The sequence below is a fragment of the Talpa europaea genome (genome assembly GCF_964194135.1).
Source record: "Talpa europaea genome assembly, chromosome: 13".
Classification (NCBI taxonomy): domain Eukaryota; kingdom Metazoa; phylum Chordata; class Mammalia; order Eulipotyphla; family Talpidae; genus Talpa; species Talpa europaea.
Window position 1 is genome coordinate 5,347,235 of NC_140080.1, and position 9,684 is coordinate 5,356,918.

The following is a 9,684-nucleotide window of genomic DNA, read 5'->3' on the forward strand; positions in this document are numbered from 1 at the left end:
GGGTGGATACACCTGTGTGTTCCCATCACCCCTTCCACGTCTCTCTGTCATAGGGCATACAAATGACACTCACCTTGATATCGGAACTGTTCTCTTAAGACAGCTGTCGGCTCAGTGCCCCGTCCCTGCCACAGAACAGGCACTCAGTAAATGTGTGTTTAAATCAATTTGAAATGATTGTAAGAGAGAGAATGGATTGAAGACCTGGAGACAAAAGGAAAGAAACAATCCCTTTCGACGAAAGAAACGTCATAGCCTACTGCATGTACAGAAATTAAAGGGAAGTGGGAAAGAGAGAATGGGACTAGGCCAGAAGGTGGAGCTACTGCTGTGGAGGCTCAGGAGCACTGCACCTCTGTGCTTTCCAGAGGCCAGTTGTCGGGAGCACGGGGCAAGGTCCCCTCCAGAGTGGAACGAAGTCGCTGCTCTGTGTGTCCCCCTCCCACAAATTGAGGCACAATGCTTCTTGCCTCTTTTGGGTCTTGGAAGCTACATAAAACATCTTGCAGGATGCCACCCTGTCGCCTGAGGAACGTGTAACCCACAGAGTAGTCAGAGACAGAGAAGGCTGTCCAGCAAGGCCCGCTGAAGCACAGACTGCCCGCCGCCACACTTGAGTTTTATTGACCCAGCAGATCTGCGGGCAATGGGGGGTGGGGGGTGGGGTCAGCTGGCAGGGCAAACACCAGTGCCGCACGGAGACTCGGGGAATTACAGGCCACCGAAGCGTTTGGGGCATGTTGTTGTGCGAGATAAGTTTTTGTTTTTGAGACCAGCTCCTAGGTTGCTACTGACCTACAAGACATCAGGTACCCTCTGTGGTCCAAGCTGATCATGTGTCCAAGCAGGCTATCACTAAACGTGAGGCCCTGTCAGCCAGCAGACTCAGCAGGTCCTGTGTCAGGTGTGTGAGCAGTTGGCTCCGACCAGAGGCCGTACCCCTGCTGCCCTGCTCTGTCCCTCAACCACCCTGTGGCCTCAGCAGGTATTTCCCTGGGGTCCGCTAACTAAGGGAAAAGAAACAACTTAGTTTTAAGCCAAAATGCTGGCACCAGCTGCACTCCTGCAGTCTAGTGGGAAAGGGAAGTCCTGCTTGGGGGGACCCTCAGGTGCTACATCTGTCCAGAGCATGAGGTGAGGTCCACAGAGCTTCATGGTGGTAGCTCGTGGTCAGGTCAGTGCTCAGGGACTTGGAAGGAACAGGGTTGGAAACTGGTGGCACAGAAGTTTGGAGAACAGGCATTTAGACAGACTTCATGAAATGAACAAAGCATGAAGACACTTGTGTCCGTGTGAATATACATCTAAGGGTGTTTGTAGCTGAAAGTGTCCCCTTGACCAGGTGACTCATCTCTGAATGTTGGCCCTGCCTTCCCCACCAGTGTTTTCTCAGTGGCCTACATACAAAGTTGCCACCCTGTAAGGATAGAGGCTGTGCATGGGCAAAATGTCATCAGTGTCACCTCCCCAAGGCTGAAGTGGCTGTCACTTCTGTGTCCCTAACCTTCCACCGTCTCTGATTTCTCAATATGGTATCATTTCTTGAGAGAACGAGGCAGACACCTGGTAACTGCGTGGTTACATGGACCCTTCCATCGTGGAACAGCTTGCCTTCAGCAGGATAGCTGCATTGTCTGAATATGGGCTCCCCTGCCCTGCCTGCAGCATCTGCCAGCACCAGCCTGTTCGCTCACAATGCACCATCATCATCAGTTAGGACGTCCACAGCATGGCTTCCGGTCAGAGCATTCAATTCCTAGCAAAACAGATGTGGCATCGTGAAATCAGTGGTCCTGTTACAAGCTGTCACCGCACAAAGCAGTGGGCCCGATGAAAAGTAGATTGACAGCTGGTACACCCTCCCGCAGGATGCAGACTATACTGGGAGTCTACAACATTGTTCTCCTATAGCCAGCATACACAGGGCTGGGGATCAACATTGGAAGAGAGAACTCTATCTAGTCACAGAATTTTATGGTCCTCGTTTGCAAAGGACAGATGCTTGCATCAGGCAACATAAAAGTGTTCTTTCTGAATTGGAAGGGATAGCTGCTACTTGGCCATTGGAGTTCCGTATACCAACAGCCAGAGGACATTGATCCTGCTTCTGAAGAGGAGTTCATTTGCTGCTTTATGGCAGAGCGGGGAGGCCACTATCTGGGACCCACAGGACTTTCAGGGTGCCTCTTAATACTTTCATGTTCAGTTCTAAAATCTCATGGAATAGCACAACAACCCAGTTGGAGAAGGGGGTCACTGATGACACAGACCCTCCAAAAATTTGAGTTATCTCTCTCCCCCTGGGTAAAGAATGCCAGCCAGCTCTCTGCACTTTGGTGGATAGAAACTGAAAGATCATCCAAGAGGCAGAGGGACAGCCAATTAGGTATCAGTGATCAAGAAGAACACTAGTGGAGTCTGTCACATTCTGTTACATGAACTTGCAGAGACAAATTAGGGGGTTGAGAGCCAAACAAAATTTGAATTCTAGTCCCTCTGCTCAGTATAACCTGGGGCAGTCCCTGTGTTCTGACCCTTTTGTCCCTACTTGGGATACTTGAGATGCTAAAGCCAGGGTACAAGTTTTGTAAGAACATGTGGAATGAAGTGTTGAATTTCTCATGTAACACCCGGCTGTTGGTGATTGAGTGCTCAACAGAGATGCACAGGCAGACCTGGGTGTGTGGAGTCTGCAATGTATATAATCTGGGGACACGCTTGGAAAAAAATAAAAAATAAAAAATTAGGAACATAAAATGGTCATGATAATGAATATTTAGTTAGAGCAAGAAAAGTGGCTAACCCAAGAGGTAAAGCAAGAGGCAAGCCAGAATTACCAGAAACTGAGTTGACTGGGGAACAGCAGAGGAATTCACGCTACGGATGAGGCCATTGAAGGTTTGGGATGGGTGGGGGAGGTCAGACAGCACCAGACAGTGATTTTTTTAGTTTGAGGACAGGGAGAGATTCTTGGCTGACATTACTGGTCAGGAGCTAAATGTTAGTCCCCTGTAAATCAGCACTTACAGGGAAGGAGTCAGCCTCTCAGTCCTTCAGATTTATTTTCCTGAGAGCACGTGTGAGATTCTAATTCATATCTTTTAGCTCCATTTTAGATTCAACTCCTGTCACCGGAAATGTCATAAATCACAATTTTCTTTAAAGCACAAAGCCCAGAAAAATAACACTTTAAAAAATTAGTTGCCCTCACCCACATCACTGTATACTTTTTTTGAAGGTTTTTGTCTACGTTCCTTTTAATTGTGTGTTCTTGGGGCAATTTTATAATACTTTCTATGGAAGGAACAAGGAAGATATTCATTTTCTTCTCTAGAATGCTGGCTTTGTTTCATATCATTAATAGTTTAGAAAGGCATCTGTAAACGGGCCTCCCTGGTGACGCAAGGGGTTAAGACTCAGCACTCTGAAGCAATCTGCAGCCATTGCAGTTCGACCCCTGGCCAGGGAGCTGACCCACAAGGTGCAGCAGACCTCTCCTGTCTCGCCCGCTGCTCCCCTCGGCAATGTATTTCAGTAGATCTGCCTGTTCCGCTCCCCATTCTCTCTCGTAAATCCTCTCACCTCCCCACATCTCTGGCCTACACCCCTGTTCTTGTGTGCATAAATAAAATAAATCTTTGGGGGGAAAAAGATGTCTCTAAAATTTACAACTCTCTATTGGATATGTCATGTCCATCTTTGTGATTGTTATTAAATTGGGGAAGACATTCATAAGTGCTCTCATGTCTGGGCTGTAACTGGAAGAATATGCTAGACTTCTGCATCTGTTCAAGTGTCATTTCTTTTGAGTAGTCACACACTTGTGATAACTTGGTTCCGGGGGAGGTCAGCAAATTACTTCAGAGACCCCGTGTATATTCAAAGGGAACGTGTTCTCGGGGATTCTTGTCCGCCCTCAGCTCAGCACAGAGATCTTTTCTGTGTACAGCTTGTGGGGATACTGATGAGGAAGAAGTATTCAATGCAAACTAGTTCATAAACACTCCCTACATATGAGTCTTTGCACTCTTGAATCGCTCATCTCAGCTTTCAGAAAAAAATGTTCACAGCTTTATTAAAGCAAAATTTACATACTAGAAATTTCCCTTATTGGAAGTATACAATGAAAGGATTTTCAGCAAATTTACAGATTCATGCAGCAATCAGCCCAAATGGGTTTAGAACATTTCCATAACTCAGATTCCTAGAGCTCATTAGCATCCCTCCTACCACCTCCAGCCCCAGGCAACTACTGGTCTGCTCTCTGCACCTACAGAGGTGCTTCCCTGGAGCGCTTGTGGAAGTGCCGGTCAGGCAGGTTGTTTTCATAGGCCCTTCCTTCCTGTGTGCCTTCCCCTCTCGTCCTCAGGGTTCCATCTTTCCCTGCAGCACTTGACCAGGCGCTTCCTGTCTCTGCATACTGTTATCCTTCCTATTTATAGCCACAGCTTCCAGACTTTCTTAGTCACATCTGTTTTAAGTTTTTCTAGTACTCCCTCTTCCTTTCCATGAGCATAATCTTATTCATTGTTCACTGAGTCTCCAATTCGAAGCAGGTTCTGTTCAAGGTACAAAGGTTAATAAAGTCACGCCTGCATTTATAATCTAGCTGGAGAGCCAGATGTGAGTGCTGGTAAACTCAGTGCGATAAGCTATAAAAGACAGGCACCAAGGGCTGTGGGAGGTTTGGGATAATAATATTTATTGCAGACTTACGTGTCAGCAAAGTTGACTTAGATTAAATTTCAAGGCTCTTCACACGTGCAAGTTTTTTTCCAAAGCATGGTAAGGGGAGCTAGCATTATGTTCACTTGGTCATATTTTTGTAATATTTTTTATTATTTTTTTATTTTTTTTTTTAGAGGCATGTTTTTCTTTATTTATTTGTTTGCTTGTTTTTTTTTTGTTTGTTTTGTTTATACATGCACTGGGTACAGTCAGAAGCGCGGGAGGGTGAGAGAATTCACCAGAGCCAGAGCAGGGAGCAGAGCAGGCAGAAGGACCAAAGTACACTGCTGAGGGGAGCAGCGGGCGGCAGGAGAGGTCTGCATGCCATGTGGGACCCTCCTCTGGTGGCTGGGGAGCAGCCGGGGATTGAACCGGCGCCGCAGAGGCCGCGGGCAGCTTCGCAACCCAGCGCTCTACCGCTGCGCCACCGGGGAGGCCCCTATTTTTGTAATTTTTTTAAAATAAGGTATTTTAATTGGAATCAATTAAAACCACGTCTCTTTGCTCTCCATCCACTCCTCTGTGACACATGCATCCCTCTGTGTCAGGTGAGCCATGGCCATTTTTAAGATCCAGCAAAGAGTAAGGTGAGTTGGAGATACATTTGTTTTGGGTTTTGTGGGATATTTTTGTGTGACTGTGTATTACGAAGGTATTGCTAGTGGAGCCCATGTAGGAATGGCTTCCAGAAAGTTGTCCTGTCTCCCCTTGTCTCACCTGACCCTGTGCTGTGCCACAGAAGTACAGGGCCAAATGTCGTACTGCAGTATGAATGTGTCCCAGTTACTAGAGAGATGTGACCAGTAAACAAATGATGCTTGAAACAGCAGACCCACAAGTCTAGCATGTTCTTTCAAATGTTACAGCTAAGACATGAAAACATTTAAGATTGTCTTTTCTAATTTAATAACAAAAGATGAACATGATGTCTCCAATAGTGAGTTGTAAAGTTTAGAGAAACTTTTCTAAACTGTGAAGCAAAGCAGTCATGCTAGAGAAGATAATAAGTGTCTTTCCTGTTCCCTCTATAGAAAGTATTATAAAACTGCCCTAAAAACAGGCAATTGAAGGGAATGTAGACAAAAACTTTGAGAACAACACTATGACAGTGGTGTGGAGGGCCAGATTCTGTGCTCCAAAATGAACTCCTTTTATTCTCCATTTCTTTCCTAATAAAGCACTTTTCTCTCCCTCCCCCACAAATCTCTTGGTATAATTAACAAACATAAGGTATGTAAAGTGTCCAACATGTCCCTTTGATCCAGGTCTGCATCATGAAGGATTCAAGTAACACTTCCATCTCCTCACTTAGTTACCTTGTGATTGTGCTTGTGCTTGTGTATGTATTTTTTAAAGATTTATTTATTTATGCATACAGAACTGGGGCACAGGTCAGAGGTGTAGGGGGTGAGAGGATTCACCAGAGACAGAGTGGGGAACAGAACAGGCAGGCTGACCGAAGTACACTGCTGAGGGGAGCAGCAGGCAAGTCAGGAGAGGTCTGCTGTGCCATGTGGGTTGCTTCTCGGCTGGCTGGGGGATCAGCTTCATAGGTTGCGTCTTAACCCCTTGCGCCACCAGGGAGGCCAGTTGTGCTTGTGTATGTTGAATACAGGTAAGATCTGCAGTCGGCGAACTATAAAATCAGATATAAATTTTATAAATTTTCACAAATCATAGTCCACGAGCACCATTGATACTACAATCTCGGTGCTGTGCCCTAGAGCCTCACAACCTGTTCATCTTCTGCCTGAAAGTTTGGTCCTTTGACTACATCTCCCAGCCCCTGGGAGTCACTGTCTACCTTCCAGCTCTGGGTTTGACTGTTTTAGATTCCACATGTAAACGAGATAAAGCAGGGATTGTGTTTCTCTGACTGACTTCTCGGAGCTTCATGACCCCTTGGTTTATCCATATCATTACAAATAACTGGGTTCCCTTTTTGTGGGTGAATGCTTTTTCATTGTGTATACATACACAAGTGGTCCTTGACTTAAAAAGGCTTGACTGATTTGTGGGTTTTTTTTTGTTTTTGGTTTTTTTTTTTTTTTTTGACTGATAGGGCAAAAGTGATGCATATTCAGTAAAATGGAACTTTGATTTTTGAATTTCAGCCTTTTCCTGGTCTTGTGCTATGTGGTAACATCCTCAACAGGTGCTGGGCAGGGCAGCAGCTACAGCTCCCAGGCAGCCTGGCGATCACAAGGCCGCAAAGGTACGCCACAGGTTCTTTCACCTTCAGTAAGTGTTCCATAAGTGACGTAAGATATTAAGGACTTTGTTATAAGACAAGCTATATAGATGACATTGCCCAGCTACAGATTAATGGAAGTGGTTGCTGCACATTCCAGTTCAATTAGACTAAGCTATGATGGTCAGAAAATCAGGTGTATTAAGCCTTGTGCAAGCACTGTCCATTGGGCAGACAACAGATTCAGGAGCCATCGATGGGTTTTACAGGCTTTTAATATTGGAGCAGGGAGCCAGGTAACCTGACACACAGACAGGAAGGGTGGGTGCAAGGAGGCAGCAACTGAGCCTTCCACCCCCAACGAATCTCCATGCTTTCTTTCTGGTCCCTTTTGAGTTCTCAATCTCGTGTGGTCTCATGGTCTCTCTCCTAGAGTGACCTGCACTTTCATGGACTCGACTGTCTGGGCCCAGGTGTCCACACCCCTAACCCTGGGCATCCAAGCTAGCGGAGGGAGGGCACAAAAAAAAGCCTGATAACTTCATTAACCCTACAAATGTATTTTCACATTAAGATACTTTCGACTCTCATGGGTTTATCGGGACAAAACATCATAGTTCAAGAAGATCGGCATGTCACGTTTTGTCTATTCGCCCCTCAGTGGACACGTAGCCAATATGTTGGCTATTGGAGACAAGAAAACCCTGTGCACCGCCCTTGGGAATGTAATTGGGAGCAGCCACTATGGGAAACAGTATGGGGGTTCATCCAAAACTAAAAACAGCAGCTATTCTGCCTGCCTGTGTCCATGCAGGCATTTCTTTTTGCGTTTTCTCTTTGCCTTAATAAACTTGCCTTGTGCTGATCAAAATGAAATAAAAAATAGAGCAGCCATAGATCCAGCAATGCCACAGGAAATGAAACGAGTAATCAAAAAGACAACTGCACTCCAGTTCAGTGCAGCCGCGCTCACGGTGGCCCAGAAGCAAAGTTGTCTTTCTTTGGAGCACTAACTGATGAAAGGACAAGGCTACGATCAGTGTAGAGTCAGGACAGGCCACAGTGCAGGTTTTCTATGATCCAGCAGACCGGGTAAAGGAGGAATCGGAGTCCTCAGTGGTTTTGCAGGTTTTTTATTGGGATTACCAGGTACACGGCAGGCAGGGGTACTGGGGAGCTGGGAGGTTGGCAGGCCTCCCAGCCCCCAGCAAGTCTTCACTCTATCTGGGCTCTCCGGCCTTCTCTGCTTCTCTCTCGGCTTCTGTTCGTTCTCGGCTTATTGGTTTCTACTGGTGTCCCCATGACGCCGTCCTTAAAAGCCCAGTCTCAGCCCAGGTGAATCCCATCTACCTAGGCCCACACCCTACTCCAGGGGCCGCCATCAGGCCTGCATTCAGGACCGCAGATCTGTCATTTGTCCTGATGGTGGGAGGGCAGAAAAGCCTGATATTTTTTACGTTACCCTATAATCAAGTAAATTAACTTCCCCCAGAACTTCATGTTTAAGGTGTCACCCTCTGTCTAGAGCAGTTGTTTTTTGAAGAGCAGATGCCATTTCACAAATGCATTTGTCTTCAATGATAAGAAAATGTTTACCACGAGGAAATGCCACCTTTTTTCAATAAAGAAGATAGTGAAGAGAGATTTGCCCCTTGCGGCTTTGTTCGCCAGCTGGGAGCCATTAACTAAAACTCCCTGCAGATTTAGCAAATAGAAGTACAGGATGCTCAGCTAAATCTGAGTCAGGTAAACAACAGCTTTAGTATAACAGCCCGGTTATTTCAGTCTTTAAAAGAAGGGCTGACCCATGCAATGTTCCGGGCATATGTACACTAAAAAAATTATTGCTGTTGGGCCTCCCCGGTGGCGCAGCGGTTGAGCGCTGGGTTGCGAAGCTGCCCGCAGCCTCTGCAGCGCCGGTTCGATCCCCGGCTGCTCCCCGGCCATCGGAGGAGGGTCCCACATGGCGCGCAGACCTCTCCTGCCGCCCGCTGCTCCCCTCAGCAGTGTACTTCGGTCCTTCTGCCTGTTCTGCTCCCCGCTCTGGCTCTGGTGAATCCTCTCACCCTCCCGCGCTTCTGACTGTACCCAGTGCTTGTGTAAATAAATAAATCTTAAAAAAAAAAAAAATTATTGCTGTTTATGTGACATTCAAATGACGGGTCATCCAGTGTGTTATTTAGCAACTCTAGTAAACTATGTCAGAGCACTAGTTTTGTTTTTCTTTTTTTAAGATGTAGGGTTTTTTGGAAAGATTTATTTATTTGTGCATACAAGAACCGGGGTACAAGCCAGAGGTGTGGAGGGTGAGAGGACTCACCAGAGACAGAGCGGGGAACAGAACAGCCAGACTGACTGAAGACACCGCTGAGGGGAGCAGCGGGCGAGGCAGGAGAGGTCTGCTGCGCCATGTGGGATCGAACCCGCGGAGCAGAGGCTGTGGCCAGCTTCACAGCGGGGCGCTCAACCTCCTGCGCCACCAGGGAGCCCCCCCCCCCATTAGTTCTTTTCATAAACACCCACTCGCTAAAGCTTTGGGCGTTAGGAAGACAGCTCCTTCCAATAAGTGCCTCGAAAGGGCCTCCCCTGGTTGGCCTGGAAGCGAGGGCCAGGCTGTCCTGAGGAGCTCGGAGCCGGCCGCCCGTCGTGGGGACGGGCGCGGGGCAGCCACGCCAGGCCGGCCGGGCCACGCGCCCGGCCCCTCGCGGGAGGCAGAGTCCTGGGGCCCGCTCCCCGCTCGCCGCAGCTCAGCCCTGCCTCCCCCA